The sequence below is a fragment of the Ahaetulla prasina genome, chromosome 3 (assembly GCF_028640845.1).
Source record: "Ahaetulla prasina isolate Xishuangbanna chromosome 3, ASM2864084v1, whole genome shotgun sequence".
NCBI classification, from domain to species: domain Eukaryota; kingdom Metazoa; phylum Chordata; class Lepidosauria; order Squamata; family Colubridae; genus Ahaetulla; species Ahaetulla prasina.
This window is the reverse complement of record NC_080541.1, coordinates 167,757,027-167,776,135: the sequence shown is the minus strand read 5'-3', so window position 1 is coordinate 167,776,135 and position 19,109 is coordinate 167,757,027.

Genomic DNA, 19,109 nt, shown 5'->3' with positions numbered 1-19,109 from the left:
AGGAGTTCCCCAAGACCCTCTCAGTAGTCCATGAAATCAAAAGGATTTGTCAGATATTGAAATATTTTGCAAAAATTTAAAACAAGGCCACTCTTCTCATTAGTATTTCTATTTGTTAAAAATTACGATTTTTTTTTCATGAAAAATGGTTTATGTGAATGTCTAACAGGTATAATATTCTTATTTTCATATGAGTCAATAAATAAATATTCATTTGTTTCAATGATTGTTTAAAGTTACAGTTTTATGGAAAATCTGACTTACAACTGGTCCTCGCACTGATGATTGTTGCAGCATCCCCAAGATCGTCTTATCAAAAGTTGGGCGCTTTGCAACTGGAGTGTATTTATCAAGGGATTGCCATTTGTGATCTTTCCAGCCAGCTTCCAACAAGAAAAATCATTTGGGATTGGGGGAGGCAGATTTGCTTAATGACCTTATGATTGATTTAACCACTGCAAGTGATTCTCTTAACAACATTGGCAAAAAGGGTTATTAAAATTGGACTCTCTTAACAACCGCTTTGCTTAGCAATGGGAACTCTAGCCTCAATTGTCATCCTCATTTTTGCAACAAATACTCCCAAATTCTACAGCAAATGAAGGTTGGAAAGCGATAAACCTTCATGTTTTATTGGTTTTGAGAAAATACTTTACTCCTTGATAATAATAGTGTTTCACTTTGAAGTAGATGAGGTGTATGTGTAGAAATGTGGAATATCTTCTGTGGTGGCAAAATAGAAATGTAATCCCAATATTACATAGAAGCCATGTGCCAAAATATAACTGGAAGTTCTAGTATAAAGGCCAAATGGGTATAAACTAAAATTCTTTATTTTATAAAACTAAACCCTTTCCTAAAAGATTTTCTCTTGTTATCCAAATGAATACTGTATATTCATTCAATTCATTTTGCTGAGAGGCATGTGAGTGATCTCGTCTTGCTTCTTCCAAAACCTATGGTGGCTTCTTCCAATCCACAGGCCTGGATTGTGCCAATTTGTAAAATGGTTATTGATGAATTGGAATGATGCTCCATAAGGCAAGTAACCTTATGTTATTTCTTTATATCTATTTTAACCTATCTACTACTAGCTCTTTGTAATCTCATCATATTAATAATTTTTTTAAAAAGATAAAACTAGAAGGAAAAAACTAATTTGTAAGATTACCACTATTACCAGTGGTGAAATCTGGCCGGATCTATCTGGCTTGCACAAGCCGGTAGGGCTGGCAGTGGGAGGCTCCGCCATCTGCCGGGACATTGTCATGTCCCATTTTTGACCCTCTGTGCATGCGCAGAAGGCTGTGCGCATGTGCAGAAGAGACGCGCGTGTGCTCACATTTCCGATCAGATAGCGAAGGTAAGTGCATTTTACCCCAAGAAACTCAATTTTCATGAATATTTTATTTCTTTCCCTGAATTGTTTCTCTTGGTCTGATTCACATGACCAGTTAACCCCAATAAAGCTCAAAGAGTGCAGTCTGGTTCATCTACATTTCACTTCATTCTAGGCAAACCATTCTTCTCCTCCTGCTCCTCTGCCTCTGCCTCCCAGTCCCCCTCCTCCACCCTGTCCGTACCTCTCCTCCCCCTCCCCTCCTCCTTCTCCCCTGCCTCCCCGTCCCTCTCTTCAGCCTCCCTCTCCCTCTCCCTCTTCCCCTCTTCCCCATCCTTCTCCTCCCTCTCCCACTCCACATCCTCCTCTCCACCCCGTCCCTCTCCTCCTATCCCTCCCATCATTCTTCTCCTTCCAATAGATCTACCATTATTTTTTATACAACCACTAAGGAAACAGTGAATCACTGAACCAAGTTCATTGATGTGATAGTGGAACAGTAAAAGGATGGCCCTTTCTTTTTTTGTGCTATTTTAACCAGACAAAACCTGACAAGCATTCTGTCACTTCTTTGCTAGCTCAAGGCAAATGACTAATGGGAAAGAAAAGGAGCAATCCACCAATCAGGAGCCATGGTGTATAAGAGATCAGAAATTCCAAGCCTGACTGACCAGCTTTACCACCAAGCCAAGCCTAATGCCACTCAGCAGACATGAAAGAGAGGACCCTGAGATGGACAAGTAGAGACAAGACTTTTCAATCCCCAGAAGACAGCTGGAAAAACTATGGGGAAGGGTGGAAATTCATTGTAAGGTTTTCTTTCTTGCCTCATTTATGTTGTAATCAGTTAAATGGATTCATGGAGGGATAGAATTTGGGAGGTGATGAATTAGCATACAGGGAAGAGGTCCAGAAGCTATCCACATGGTGCTCAGGAAACAACTTGCACCTAAACATCAGCAAGACCAAGGAGATGGTGCTAGACTTCCAGAAGAAGAGAGAGGAACCTGCCCCACTTTACATCAAGGGGGGGCTGTGTGGAGAGGGTCTCCTCTTTCAAATTCCTGGGAGCCCATCTTAGTGAAGGTCTCACCTGGAAAAATAATACGATCCAGGTGGTCAGGAAGGCTCAACAGAGACTCCATTCCCTCAGGATCTTGCAGAAAAACAAGGTGGAACAACAACTTATGATCTCCTTCTACCAGTCTATGATAGAAAGTGTCCTCACATATTGTGTTACAGTACTGTATGCTGGCCTGACAGCCCCAGATAGAAAGACATTACAAAAGGTGATGAGTACAGCATAAAATATCAAGGGCTGGCTGGCCCCTGACCTCACTAGATGAAATTGCTAGGACTCAGTGTCTTAGCAGGGTGAGGAAAACCATTAGGGATGATTCACACCCTAGTCAGCACTTCTTTACTTTCCTACCTCGGGCAGGAGATATAGAAGCATATAGCTAGTCAAACAAACAGGCTGAAAAATAGCTTCTATTGTGGGCTGTCAGACTTCTGAGTGCAACATAACACCATAACTATTTAGTAAGATAGACTTGCAGGGCCAGCACAATGTGCAATATGTCTACACTGGTGCAGCATAATATAATATAATGTTATGCACATATATGTATATAGGATTGTTTATCTGTTACAGTGATGGGTTTCAATTTTTTTTACTACTGGTTGTGTGGATGCGGCTTGGTGGGCGTGGCATGGCTTGGTGGGCGTGGCAGAGGAAGGATACTGTAAAATCTCCATTCCCTCCCAATTCCAGGGGAAGGTTACTGCAAAATCCCCATTTCCTCCCGATCAGCTGGGACTTGGGAGGCAGAGAATAGATGGCGGTGGGGCCAGTCAGAATTTTTACTACCGGTTCTCTGAACTACTCAAAATTTCCGCTACCGGTTCTCCAGAACTGCTGAAACCCACCTCTGGTCTGTTAGTATGATCTATTGGGTTGGGTTTTTTCTTTCTTTCTTTCACTTTTGTGATATTGAGATGTATTTTGTGTTTGGGGTGGGGGCTGCACTAAGGGAGGCTCATCCAATCTTGTACACATGTGCATTGACAATAAAGGTTTGAATTGAATTGGGAGTGGTTGGCACAGCAAGTTCTGAACTCCTTGAACTTCTGTCTGGTGGGAAGGAAATTTGTCCAGCATATTCGTACTGCTTGTTTTGTAGAAAGTAGCTGCACACATAGACACACCCCATTCAGAATCAAATTGAAGCTTTCCCAGGGGTGAAATGCTCCTGGTTCGGACCAGATCACCTGATCCGGTAGTGATGGCGGCAGGTGGTTCGGAGAACCGGTAGCAAAAATCCCTGGGGCCCCCCATGCCCAGCTGAGCTGTGCGATCATCAGGTGTTTTTTTTTTACTTTTAAAAGCTTTTTTTCTTCAGCGAAAAAAATGCTTTTATAAGTAAAAAAAAAAGCCTCTGATGATCGCGTGGCTCAGCTGGGATCATCAGAACCTTTTAAATGCATTTTTTCTACAATCTCTTCGGCCGAAGAGGTTGTAAAAAATATGTTTTTAAAAGGCTCCTCTGGTGATCCCAGCTGAGTTGTCTGATCATCAGATGCTTTTAAAACCATTTTTTCTACAACCTCTTCTGTTGTAGTTTTAAAATGCTTTTAAAAGTTAAAAAAAAAGTGGGCCATGCCTACCCAGTCACATTACCCCCCAAGCCACGCCCACAGAACCAGTAGTAACAAACTTTACATTTCACCCCTGAGCTATCCCCTTCACCTACCTCCACACAAAGCTTCACAAAGGTTTTTGCTCTGGGGCACTACGGCCCCAACAGTCATATGTCCTTGCCAATTCCATGGGGGAGGGGACATCCCCCTCAGGCAATTCCCTCACTGAAGAAGCAGCAGAAAAGAGATCTCCAAACCCCAAAGTCCTGATTGTGACTCACAAATGATGCTGCCCAGCTGCCCAATAAAAAGCAGGATATGTTGCACTGGTGGCCTCATTAGTAGGAGTCCCAGGACTCATTGCGCCCAACTTGAAAAATACTAAATAGCCTAGATTGCACACTGGCTAACCGCAATTTGGCCTTACAAACCTGCATGCAAAGAGCTAAGGCAGGATCAGGAAGCAACCTTTGGAAATGGGCAGCCTGTAGTTATTTAAAGTAAAACTATGGCTGTGTAGAATTTTTGGGATTGTGCTTGCTTAAAATCTGACTGGACGCTCACAGAAAGTGATATCTAACATCTGAAAATAATTGGCATAGAAAATTGGACACTAAATTTCTTTCCAGAACTTTTGCCTTAGTTGCTAGCCCTTCATGGGTTGAAAGCTCTCCTCTTGGGAGTTAAGAGATACTTTTCTGCTGCCTCTATCAATGCCTCACCCTTTGCATCAGTAAAATTAAAAGCACCCATCAAGTCTCCCTTATTAGATCAATTTTTAATTTTTTGCCAATAAAATGTGTGTGCCACCCACATATTATGGTAAAAAGGGGGGGAATTGTAGAAAGTTAGCACCCACCCCAGGGATAGGTTCTACTTATCTTTACTACCAGTTTGCAGTGGGACCTCTGTGCATGCGCAGATCACCCATGATGATGTTGCGACGGGTGGGCGGAGCCTCACACCCGTTTTACTACTGGTTCTATAGAACCGGACCAAACCGGGAGCAGCTCACCACTGACCCACCCCTCCTAGAAAAATGAAGTATTTTGAAAAATATTAAAAAAGGCAGAATATTATATTTTCCTAAAGGAGAAACATGCTTCTAAAGGCAGAAACTCAGAGGCTCAGCTCCCTGCCCCCAAGCAGATACTAAGCTGAGACCAGCCTTTAGAAATGCAGATTTGGTAATCCATTACTCCCAGCTGCAAGGTGGGAACAAAGGTAGGATTAGTCCTCAGCCTCTTCATTGCATCAGCACACTTCAACCAAACTTGACCCCACATGGCCCCATAGGAGTCTCACAGCAACCAATAGAATACATGCCCTTGCCATAGGAACAAGAATTAGAATAGAATAGAATAGAATAGAATAGAATAGAATAGAATAGAATTTTTCATTGGCCAAGTGTGATTGGACACACAAGGAATTTGTCTTGGTGCATATGCTCTTGTGACGTCTCGCCTGGATTACTGCAACGCTCTCTACATGGGGCTTCCCTTGAAGGGCATCCGGAGGTTGCAGTTAGTCCAGAATGCGGCTGCGCGGGTGATAGAGGGAGCCCCTCGTGGCTCCCGCATAACACCCATCCTGCGCAGGCTGCACTGGCTACCTGTGGCCTTCCGGGTGCGCTTCAAGGTTTTGGTGACCACCTTTAAAGCGCTCCATGGCATAGGGCCGGGTTATTTACGGGACCGCCTACTGCGACCAGATACCTCTCACCGACCCGTGCGCTCTCACAGAGAGGGACTCCTCAGGGTGCCGTCAGCTAGGCAGTGTCGTTTGGCGACGCCCAGGGGAAGGGCCTTCTCTGTGGGGGCTCCCACCCTCTGGAACGAACTCCCCCCAGGACTCCGTCAACTTCCTGACCTTCGAACCTTCCGTCGCGAGCTCAAGACACATTTATTCATCTGTGCAGGACTGGCTTAGATTTTAAATTTAGAGGGGTTTTAAATTGATTTTAATATTTATATTTTATATTTATATTTCTATTTTTAATTATTTGGGCGTTAGAATAAGTTTTTTAAGGTTTATTTTAATTTGTATATTGATGTTTTATATGCCTGTGAACCGCCCTGAGTCCTTTGGGAGATAGGGCGGTATATAAATTCGAATAATAAATAAATAAATATGCTCTCAGTGTACATAAAAGAAAAGATACGTTCATCAAGGTACAACATTTACAACACAATTGATGGTCAATATATCAATATAAATCATAAGGATTGCCAGCAACAAGTTATAGTCATACAGTCATAAATGGAAAGAGATTGGTGATGGGAACTATGAGAAGATTAATAGTAGTGCAGATTCAGTAAATAGTTTATTTTATTTATTTATTTATTTTATTAGATTTATAAACCGCCCTTCTCCCGAAGGACTCAGGGCGGTGTACAGCCAAAATAAAAAGAAACAATGTACAGTTAAAATAAAATTAAAAAACTTATTATACAGTGTGGCCGAAATTAAAATAGTTAAGAATCTAAAAAACCCCAATTAAAACCAGAGAGAAATTTAAAATTTAAAACTAAACAATTTAAGAAAGCCCCGCACGAACAAACAGATATGTTTTCAGTTCGCGGCGGAAGGTCCTGTTGGAAGAAATATCCATCTGGATTCAGTTCCAAGTGGGGACAAAGACACTGGAAACATGGAGACTGCTTGGAAAGATGGTTTAATGGTTTAATGGTGGCCAGGATCACATGGCTTGAGTTCCTGAACAGAAAAGGGCCTGAGATCCTGTGTGCTCCCTGGCTTTATGCTTTTTCTGAGCTTTGACCTTTCTGGGGCACAGGAAGTGTATCCTGATTGGCTGTCAAGACTCCCAGGGGGTGGGAGTCTTCGCTAATGGTGTAGGTTGTCTCTCAAGCTTGCTTGAGCCTTGCCATGTGGTAAGATTCTGTTGTATTGTGTTGCAAAAGATGGTCATTGACAAAGGTGGGGGGGATTGAGTGAGCTTGGTTGAAGCCTTAATTGCCCATTGACAAAGGTGGGGAGAATGAGTGAGCTTAGCTGAGGCTTTTAATGGCCCATTGACAAAGGTGGGGGGGAGTCAGGAAGTTGCTTTGTCTTTAAAACATGTTTCTCCATTTCTCATCCAGGGAAATATATTTTGCCTTTTTAAATATTTTCTAAAATATTTCATTCTTCTAGGAGGGGGGTGGGTGTTAAATTCCTACAATCCGAAGGTCAGGTATTTGACGTAAACCAGGGGGAAGTTCATTCCAAAGAGTGGGAGCCCCCACAGAGAAGGATCTTCCCCTGGGGGCCGCCAGCTGACATTGTCTGGCGGACGGCACCCTGAGAAGGCCCTCTCTGTGCGAGCGTACGGGTCGGTGGGAGGCATGAGGTAACAGAAGGTGGTCCCGTAAGTACCCAGGTCCCAAGCCATGGAGCGCTTTAAAGGTGGTAACCAGAACCTTGAAATGCACCTGAAAGGCAACAGGAAGCCAGTGCAGTCTGCGCAGGAGAGGTGTCACATGGGAGCTACGTGAGACTCCCTCTATCACCCGCGCAGCTGCATTCTGGACCAACTGAAGCCTCCGAGTGCATCTCAAGGGGAGCCCCATGTAGAGAGCATTGCAATAATCCAGGCGGGAGGTAACAAGAGCATGAGTGACTGTGCATAGGGCATCCCGATCAAGGAAGGGGCGCAACTGGCGCACCAGGCGAACCTGGTGAAAGGCCCTCCTGGAGACGGCCGCCAAATGATCTTCAAACGACAGCCGTGCATCCAGGAGAACACCCAAGTTGCGCACTCCCTCCTTTGGGGCCAATAACTCGCCCCCAACAGTCAGCTGCGGCTGCAGCTGACTGTATCGGGGTGCCGGCATCCACAGCCACTCCGTCTTGGAGGGATTGAGCTTGAGCCTGTTCCTCCCCATCCAGACCCGTACGGCTTCCAAACACCGGGACAACACTTCAACAGCTTCGTTGGGGTGGCCCGGGGTGGAAAAGTACAGCTGAGTATCATCAGCGTACAGTTGATATCTCACCCCAAAGCCACTGATGATCTCACCCAACGGCTTCATATAGATGTTGAACAGGAGGGGCGAGAGAATCGACCCCTGCGGCACCCCACAAGTGAGGTGTCTCGCGGTCGACCTCTGCCCCCCTGTCAACACCGTCTGCGACCGGTCGGAGAGATAGGAGGAGAACCACCGATAAACGGTGCCTTCCACTCCCAACCTCTCCAACCGGCGCAGCAGGATACCATGGTCGATGGTATCGAAAGCCGCTGAGAGATCTAATAGGACCAGGGCAGAGGAATGACCCCTGTCTCTGGCCCTCCAGAGATCATCCACCAACGCGACCAAAGCTGTCTCCGTGCTGTATCCGGGTTGGAAACCGGATTGGAACAGGTCTAGATAGACAGCTTCATCCAGGTACTGGGGTAGCTGCCGTGCCACAGCACCCTCTACAACCTTCGCAGTAAAGCGAAGGTTGGAGACAGACGATAGTTACCTAAAATAGCTGGGTCCAGGAAGGCTTCTTGAGGAGGGTCTCACCACTGCCTCCTTCAAGGCAGCAGGAAAACTCCCTCCAACAAAGAAGCGTTAGTAATCCCCTGGAGCCAGCCTCGTGTCACTTCCCGGGAGGCCAGCACCAACCAGGAAGGGCACGGGTCCAGTAAACATGTCGTAGTATGCAGCCTCCCCAGCAACCTGTCCACGTCCTCGAGAGTCACAGGATCAAACTCATCCCAAATAACCTCCACAAGACGCGACTCCGCCCTCCCACCTGGATCATCCCAATTTCGGTCCAAGCCGTCCCGGAGCTGAACGATTTTGTCGTATAGATAACCACTAAACTCCTCGGCACGGCCCTGCAATGGGTCATCCCGCACCTCCTGATGCAGGAGAGAGCGGGCCACCCGAAACAGGGCGGCCGGGCGGTTATCTGCCGACGCAATGAGGGTGGAAGCGTAGGAGGGCCTCGCCTCCCTCATTGCCACTAGGTAGGTCCTAGAATAGGATCTAACTAGTGTTCGGTCAGCTTCTGAACGGCTGGACCTCCAGACACTCTCTAGGCGTCTTCTCGTCTTTGACAGTGTTGAGGGAATTATTTGTTTAGCAGAGTGATGGCCTTCGGGAAAAAACTGTTCTTGTGTCTAGTTGTTCTGGTGTGCAGTGCTCTATAGCGTCGTTTTAAGGGTAGGAGTTGAAACAGTTTATGTCCAGGATGCGAGGGGTCTGTAAATATTTTCACGGCCCTCTTCTTGATTCGTGCAGTAATTTCAAGGGCAAGGCCCAAGAGAGTGTATAAATAACCTTCACTCTCCACTCCATGTGGTCAGCTACCTAGAATCACATGTGCTTGGTGGTCCTGCTTCACCATTAAACCATCTTTCCAATTAGCCACCATGTTCCTCCCCACTTGGAACTGAACCAGATGGATATTTCTTCCAACATGAAGATGCTGGCAAGTTGCTTGAAACTGAATGGGTCTCCATCTATTCTTTGGATTCCTGCCCAACATGGCGGATATCTTCATGCAATGAAGTGTCGGAACAGGTCTTCTGGACAATAATGCACCACAGAGATTTTTTTAAAAAATAATGAGATCTCTTCAAAGGCTATTCTGGATCTTTGCAGATTAATAATTAGAAGCTATTTTGAGAAAATGGCCTTTAAATGTGCTCAAAACCCTAAATATGTCATTGAAGTCCTCCCCACCCCGTTCCTCTCTTTTTCCTCCTTTTGTCCAGGATGCGAGGGGTCTGTAAATATTTTCACGGCCCTCTTCTTGATTCGTGCAGTAATTTCAAGGGCAAGGCCCAAGAGAGTGTATAAATAACCTTCACTCTCCACTCCATGTGGTCAGCTACCTAGAATCACATATGCTTGGTGGTCCTGCTTCACCATTAAACCATCTTTCCAATTAGCCACCATGTTCCTCCCCACTTGGAACTGAACCAGATGGATATTTCTTCCAACATGAAGATACTGGCAAGTTGCTTGAAACTGAATGGGTCTCCATCTATCCTTTGGATTCCTGCCCAACATGGCGGATATCTTCATGCAATGAAGTGTCGGAACAGGTCTTCTGGACAATAATGCACCACAGAGATTTTTTTTTAAATAATTAGATCTCTTCAGAGGCTATTCTGGATCTTTGCAGATTAATCATTAGAAGCTATTTTCTAACTTTCATGGTCAAGAAAGGTAACAGAGAAAGTGGGGGTTAATCAGCTTTAAGCAAGAAATCGATTATCAAGATCTGTTTTAAATTAGAAAAATGAAGCTAAAAATGACTTTGGACAGCCTAGTAGATGAATTTTGCAAATTACCTGAACAAGAGAATGCAACCATATTGATTATGGTGTCATTTGACTGGGATTATGAGATGTAGACACTGCATTGCAGTGGTTCTGGTTTTTCGTGTTTTTGTTTTTGTCTGGGTAAATCTCTTGATGGTATTTGGCGCTAGTTGGTCTTTAAAACAGAAGCTGTTATAGGGAGTCTCTTGGATTTCATTCTGTCACCATTATATATATAAAATTGTTAGATGATGTTCAGGAGATTTAGTGCTTGGTGTTATCAATATGATAATAACAACCACACCATCAGTTTAAGTAATGGCATTATCTTCCTAAAAGCCCAATTTATACACATAAATGATTAACATAGATGATCCTTGAGGTCCCCTCCAATTCTATTCTGGAGACATCTGGGTTTGGGGGCCACAAGTTCACCTTGTGGCAGATCTGATGGCCTTTTGATTAGGACTTCTTAATTCTTGCCCCTAGAGTGTGAAAGTTCCCCTACTAAATATATATATCTTCTTTATAAGTATGTAAGACACTCTTAAAGTCTCCCCATCCCCCTGCGGCATCCAATAAACTCGTCTGCCCTCCCCATAGAGAAAGCTAGTTGGGCTAGCAAAGGTTTAGAAAAGTAGCTTTTGGGGAATAACTGTTGAGAGTATAGAAGCCATCTCAAGGGTGAAATGCTCCCGGTTCGGACCGGATCGCCCGATTGGGTAGCGATGGCAGCAGGTGGTTCAGAGAACCGGTAGCAAAAATACCTGCCCCCCCCCCCGACATGCCCAGCTGAGCTGCGCAGTCATCAGAGCGTTTTGGTTTTTTTTTACTTTTAAAAGCATTTTTTCTTTGGCCGAAAAAATGCTTTTAAAAGTGAAAAAAAAAAGCTTCTGATGATTGCGCGGCTCAGCTGGGATCATCTGAACCTTTTAAAAGCATTTTTTCTCAACCTCTTTGGCTGAAGAGGTTGTAGAAAAAAATGCTTTTAAAAGTAAAAAAAAAAATATAACCCCCTCCACCAAGCCACGCCCACACAACCGGTAGTAACAAATTTTACATTTCACCCCTGAGCCATCTCATATGTTGAATGTAGATATATTTGCATCTGTGTGGATATAATATTCGGAAAGTGATTTGTAAGTGATGGTTCAATTTTGGAGAAATTGTTCATTTAAAGGTTATTCCCAAGATGTATTGGCATCACAGGTTGTTTCTTAGAACAGAACATTCAGTTTCTCTTTGTTTTGATTTCAGGTGCTTTTCTAACAAATGAGTATTTGTTGTTGTAATTATAAATGTTCACAGTGGTGAAATCCAGCTGGTTCTATCCGGCTTGGGTGAACCAGTAGCTGCGGCTGCGGGAGGCTCCGCCCACCCCTGCAGAGCCTCCCGTCGCTTTTTTGCCCGTTCTACTTTTTCTTTGTTCTAATCTGGGTTTGTCATCTCTGACACCTTTGCTCTTTTTGTCTGGTTTCCTTGTTTTTAAATGTAGTTAACAATTTGTAAACTGCCCAGTGTGTGAATTATAGGATTAAATTTATTATTAGTAGTAGTAGTAGTAATTGTAGAAGTACATCTCAACCATAGTGAGGAAAAAAATTGCCACTGTCTTTTTTCCAAATAGGTTTGCAGTCTCCCATTCAGGCCTACTGGCAGGCCTGAAGTTCCGATACAAAAGATGGCTTCCAGGCAATAGTGCTAAGACTTATATGTTACCTCATAGTGATTTACAGCACTCTCTGGGTCATCATTTTACCGACCTTGACCTTGGAAGAATGGAAGGCTTAGTCAACCTTGAGCTGGTCAGGATCAAACTCCAGACTTTAGGCAGAGTTAGCCTGCAATACCGCATTCTAACCACTGCGCCACCAGGGCTCATAGATTTCTGATGGTCCCACACCTAAGTATTAACCAGATGCAATACTATTCAGCTTTTAAAGACCAGCCAGACCCAGCTAGGTGCTGCCACCTACCATAGTAAAAAACCCAAGCACTCCTCTATGCCAAAATCTGGAATTCTAGAATTTGTCCACATAACCCTGACTATTTTGTCACCGCTGTGCCTAATTCAACCACCACTTTTCCCTCGTTTCCTCCTGCCACTGATGCTGTGAAGGTTGGTCTTTGGCTGCCAAAACTTTACCTTGGATTCTGCTTACAAAAATCAGAGCTGGAACCATGCCTTATGATTGAATTATGAATTGTTCAGATGGATCAGTAAAATGGAGAGTATAAAAGGAGAAACAGATATCTTGATATTAAAAATAAGCAGAGGTTTTTTTTTCCTTTTGAAAACTCTCCCTTTTCTTTTATATTTATGGCATTTTTTAAATAGAGTTCTGTTATTGGATTATGTTTCCTTTAATCTTCTGGCTCTTTTCTTAGCAACACAGAGATAATAAAAATTAATCTTTGGTTTGGCTGAGAGCTCTGAAAGATGCCAGATTTGCTTGAGGTAAAGACATATGCAACTTGGGAAGCCTGTATCAAAATTAAAATCAAACCGAATATAAATGCTGGGTGGCTTTTTCATCTGGTTTTGCTTATCTAGCCACAAAATCAGCAAGGCAAAGGTGTCTATAGTTATGACTGCCTGGCCTAGAAGACATGCGGTCTATGCTGCTGTGTGGGCTTTGCTCCATAATACAAATTGGTGCATAGCAGAAATGTTCATAAAAGAATGAATTTGGTTAGAGTCAGATATTTCAAGTAATCGGATATGAATAGCTGCATGACTTCCTTGGAGATTCTTCAAATGGTAATTTGGTGGGCTGTTGAAATGTATGACTCCAGATCCAGATATTATTATTATTATTATTATTATTATTATTATTATTATTCTTCACAAAATGACAGTATACACAGCAAACGAGATAACTATGCTGGACTTTGTATCACTAATCACTAGTCGAACACTTCCCAAACATTTAAGTGATGTATTATTATTGTTGTTGTTGTTGTTGTCATTGTTGTTATTATTATTATTATTATTATTATTACTTTCCTCCTCCTCCACTGTTGAAATGTATGACTCCAGATCCAGATATTATATTATTATTATTATTATTATTATTATTATTATTATTATTATTATTATTATTATTATTATTATTATTTTATATTTATATTTATTTTATATTTCTTCCTCTTCCTCTCCTCCTCCTCCTAAATAGTGGCAAACCTCTGTCCATTCTGGTATGGCTTTGTTCCTCACCTGATTTTATAATAATTTATTTAATTAAATGGATTAAATGCTATAAAACCAAGGACCAACTTCAAATATCACATTCATGTTAAAAGTGCTCCTGGCTCTTGCATGAATTTGCATTACAGTGTGAAAAATGTTAACATAATAAACGGATGAGGGATGTGTTGTTTGGGATTATGGTGACATTCAGAAAAAAAAAATGCTAAAGGAAGGCTAGCTACATTGGAAAAAAACATTTTGAGCAATTAAAAGAGGTGGCAGCAAGCGTCTTTGTCCACTTATTTCACTGATTGGCAAACTTGGCAGCTTTAGGATTTAAACTCCCAGAATTTCGCAGCCACCAATGCTGGCTGGGGGATTTTGGGAGTTAAAGTCCATACATCTTAAAAGTTGCCAGATTTGAGAAACACTAATTTATTTTTTTAATAAATGGATATTTAGGACAAGTCATGACTTTCGTGGAAGCTATTTTGAGAAAATGGCCTTTAAATGTGCTCAAAACCCTAAATATGTCATTGAAGTCCTCCCCACCCCCATAGGTCCCGAAACTACAGAAAAGAGTTGTAATGAGTTGCTATTAACTATTGAGATGCTTTGCACTTTTCTCTTAAAGAGACAGGCACACTTTCTAAAGCCATCCTACTCTTCTACGCCAGTCTCTCTCTAACGTTAGAGGGCGCCACTCAGATTTCTGCCCCACTTCAAGATGCTGAAATGCAGCGCTCCCCACCCCCGTTCCTTCTCTCTTTTTCCCCCTCCTTTTTGTCCAGGATGTGGAACAGAAGCGTATTAACGCGATCATTTTGCATCAATAGTATAACGCAGTGTTTCTTTAACTGGCGACTTTTAAGATGTTTGGACTTCAACTCCCAGAGCTCTCCAGGTGGCTGGGGAATTCTGGGAGTTGAAGTCCACACATCTTACAAAATTGCCAGGGTTGAGAAACGCTGATAAAAACCGCTTCGGGAGAAAGCATCAATGCAGAATTTCTGCGCCGGGATGTCCTCCACCCCCAGTTCCAACGGAGGGGAGATGGGGGGGAGGAATCCCGACTTTTTCCGCTGGAGGGCGCTGTTGCAGTTTGCAAAGTTAGCGACGGGGACTAGCAGAACTGGCGAGAAGCCGCGCTTGCAAGTCCGCTTTTCCTTGCCGCCGCCGAAATCTCTCCGCGGGTGGCTTCGTCCGTTTTGCGAGGACCGCCACTTAAAGTAGATGGGAGACGCCTGAAACTGCGGCCGATTCGTAAGTACATTCCGGGTGGTGGTGGTCGCAAGCCGAGTGGACGGGTGGGCGCAAAACGGGCGGCAAGGCGCAAGGTTGGTCGCTTCTGCGGGAGCGTGTCTAGCAAGGCGCTACGTGCTGACCGGGGCTGTTCACGAACTGTGCAGTATGTCTTCCTGACTTGAATTAAAGCCATTTTGCCGCTTGTAACATAGCGGAGAAAAGAATGCCTATTAAGAACCTTAATTTTCCCCCCTTTAAAGCTGTTTTTTTTTTTTAAAGAGTTGAACCTAACTGGGGAGGATCTCGCCTCCTACCTACCTAAGAGGTCGGATCCATTTGGAGTTCTGGAATCGAATTGCTTCCAGTGATCCTGCCGCTTCTTCTAAGGGGCATATAAAAGAGACAGATTGATGATGATGGAAAATGGTATTGACTTTATATCCCCGTTCTCCTTATTTATCCCTGTGTATTGGACAGCCAAAACTTTCCTTCTCTTGCTTGTGTCCCTACATTTTTTACAGTAAAAGAATGAGATTTACCCACAGGTTTATTTATAGAAAGTGGTTTAGATTCAGGCATCCCCATTTACAGGGTTTGAAAATGAGTCATAAGGATGAGCTGAGTCTTCGAACCATCTTTTTGCTCAGTTGTGGGTAATGCTGTTCTTGGATTAGCTGTTAGCATGTAGCCGGGTAGTCCTAAGGAACAGTAACACACAGTGAACTTGAAGCTGTTCAACCAACTTGTTGGGTTCTTGCCTCCACTCCCTACGGACAGTAATTTTGGATCGTCTATAACCCACAGCGGTTTTTGATAGAGCAGGTTGCATCATAAAATGAAACAGTGGGTACTTAGCATGCAGAGCTGCACAGAGCAATTTAGATTTTTGCCTGTTTTGCACAAACTTCCATAAAATCGTAGAACTGGAAGGGATCTCAGAGATGTCTAGTCCGGCTCCCTACTTGATGAAGGATCTGCTAAAGCATTTCAAATAAATACCTGTCCAGCCTCCGTCCAAAGATCTCCAGGGAAAGGAATGGATCACTTCACGAGGCAATTTAGAACAGTTTTTCAGTGGGGAAATTTCTTTTCTAACCTGGGTCTGCTTCTGTGCAGTTTCAAACCATTGGCTCTAGTCCTGCTTTCCAGTTTCTCTTTTGTGTGATAACACCTTAGATATTGGAAGAGGACTACTGAAATTCCCCTAAATCTTTTTTTTCCCTTTAACCAGCAAAACCTGCCTTTTAACTGTCATAGGGCTTGCTCGTCCCATCACCTTTTTGATGGCCATGATCTGAATATGTATCTGAACTCTACATACTTTGTTGATGTCCTTTCCTTTGTAGATTGGAGTTCCCAAAACTGGACCCAGTAATCTCTCATCAACCTGAAATAGGGGCTTGCCCAAGGTAGAGTAATATGGGGTAGTTCTGCCCTGTTATCAAGACACTGTGTTCCTCCTGTTAATACCCCACAAAATAGCAAGACCTTTCTCAGCAGCTGCAGGACACTGTTGGTTCATGTTTAGTTTATAATTTGTTAGAACATCTAGATTCTGTTCACATGAAATACTCCCAAGCCAGGTCTCCATCCTCCAACCCGTATGTGCCTTTCATTTCTTCTCCCCACATGTAGGACTTTGTATTTTTCCCTCTTAAATTCAGTCTTGTCTGTTTCAACCTATTGTTCAGAGCAGTCTAGTTCTTTTTGAACCTTCAGTTACTCTTCTGAAGCATTACCTATCCCTCCTAGTTTTGTGTCACATGTTGCCTTGATCATGCTCTCCTCAATCTCTTCTTTCATCCAGGTCAGTAATAAAAATATTGAACAGTCCGAGGCCCAGAACACAGCTTCATGGCACTGTATTTTTATTTATTTATTTATTTATTTATTTATTTATTTATTTATTTATTTATTTATTTAGTAGAAAGCTTCTTTAAGAAGTATGCACATAGGCCATCAGGTCCAATAGATAGAGATGGTTAGCGAAGGGCCTTTTCGACCTTATCTTCTGTGAAATCTATGTGTTAGGTCATTGTACTCATTGTTGGTACTACTGGGGAATGAGCCATTACTGTTAACAAATACTGAGCCGAAGAATGTGTTAAATTTGATTAATTGATTAATTAATTTATTAATAGTATATTTAATTATTATTATTAATTATTATAATTTAATTAATAATAAATAAATAATTAATAATAAAAATTAATTAATTAATGTGTTTAATTTGATGTAAAACTCCAAGCTGATATGGAGCCATGTATGAATACTCTTTGGGGTGGGTGGCTATCATTCAGCCACTTATGAATACATATAATGGTTGTATCATCTAACTCAGTGTCCCCAACCTTTTGAGTACCGGGGACTGGTTCCATGGAAAACAATTTTGGGAAGGGGGGGCGTGGTTCACTCACTAGCCAGATCCTGTGCACATACAGATGAAGCTTCATTCACTTGCCCGGCCCAGGGCTGTGGGTTTGAAGTCCAGGGATCGGGGAGCCCTGAACTATCCTATATTTTACAGTGTTATTAATGACGATATCATAAGAGATGTTGTCAAATGTCAAGTTCTCATTACTATTCAAGTGCTCAAAAACATCAGCTCAGCGTCAACATCAAGTTGACAGCTCTGTAGTTTTCCTAGGTCTTCAGGTTTTCCTTTTTTGAAGATAGGAACATCATTTGCCCTACTTTGGTCTTCAGGCATCTTGTTTGTGGTTCTGCTTGGTCACATCTGCTAGTTTCTTCATTACCCTAGGATGTAGCTCATCTGGCCATGGAGACTTAGATCAATGATACCATTTAAGTGTTCTTTTACCCTCCCCTTGTCTATCTTGAGTTGCCATTTCCTTCTTCAGCTAGAGGTACCCTGAAGGCTAGTTAGAGCTTCATTTCCCTTCTGCGAGTAGCAGATGTTAAATACAAGTTAAGACAATCTGACATCTCACTATTACCTATCGTTTTTTGTTTCTGACAACTGTGATTAGACTTTCCTGGAAGTGTTTATAAAAGCCATACATAACTGTCTCATTCTTTAGGTTCCCTCCTGAAAATGACATTTTTCCTGAGGTTTAAGGATCTTCTTTTGGAGGCATAATATTCAGGTGGCAATTTAATCCATTCAAAATTCTGTATCGGAGAAAAGACATTCGAAATTATCACCAACTTTCGACAGTTGGCAGGTGACAAAAGGTATAACTAAATAAAGATAAAGAGAGTATGTAAACCATATTTGGAGGCTATGGACATGTTCTTTTGGGGCACTCTGACCCTGAGAAAACTATAAATGTCCCTCTCTATAGAATTGGCAGGGGGAGGAAGAGTTTTATGGGGACAAAGCACTGCTGCTAAAATTTTTCTATCAATGCTCAGATAGAAACTGAGCTGTTTCTCACCAGAATACAGGAGCCTATGAATTAAAAAGCCTCACACGCAGCTGTGAGCTGGGCTTACAATACTGCCTTCTGAGATTCAGTGATTTGCATGAATATGAACAAATGCTAGGCATTGAAACTGCTAGTCATTTGCTTTGCGTCCTTCAGGAGAGGGGTCCAAGTTCAGTTCTAACCATTTGCACAGTCTTCTACTAAGACCTGGAGTTTTGGCCCCTTTCTGCACACAAGCTAAATGCAGAGAGATCCAGGACCAAAAAGGAAAAAAAAAACACCACTTCTTTACGCAGCAGGTAGTTTCATCATTTATTCATCGTCCGAAACTAATATTTCAAAGAAGGGGATATTACAATACATCAAATATAAAACAGTGACATATGATTTTTTAAAAAATAGATCTTGTACAGAAAAGCCAGAAGCAATTAACAGTGTAGGGCATCAGATGATTCATGCAGGCCAGGTCTATTGTTAAAAATTTAGTAACTTTATTAGAAATAGCTGAAGTCTATTTGTTTAGGAGAAAAACAATGACCGGCTCAGAGGATGTGAAGGTATTATGAGTTCTAACATCCATTTATTGTATAGTACAATATGTGCATGTGAAACAGATTTTACGTCTGTATCAGAACATATACAGGTGTAGTCTCCTTAATCACGTATCTATAATACAAGTTATTGCCCTTACATGTAATTTTATGATCTGACCAAAGTGAATAATCTCCTCTGTGAAATATGGGAAAACATAAAAAGGTATCTGGGAATGGAATAGGGGAGGGTGGCTATTATATGGTAATGGAAGTGGGAGATCTGCTTGGAGATCTAAGGGCAACTATAATTTATCAAAGGTGGAACCAACTAATGCCAGAAAAGAAAAACCTCAGAAAGCCAGGTGAAGATTAATTTGTCTTTTTAAGGAAGATTCACACCTGTCTGATAAGGTGAAGTGAACCAATGTTGTTCTTCAAGACAAAGTCTTAGGTGTGCTCCAAAAGAAATGCAGCCTAATTCCAACTTGGTTAAAGTGGAGTAAGGAACAAGTAT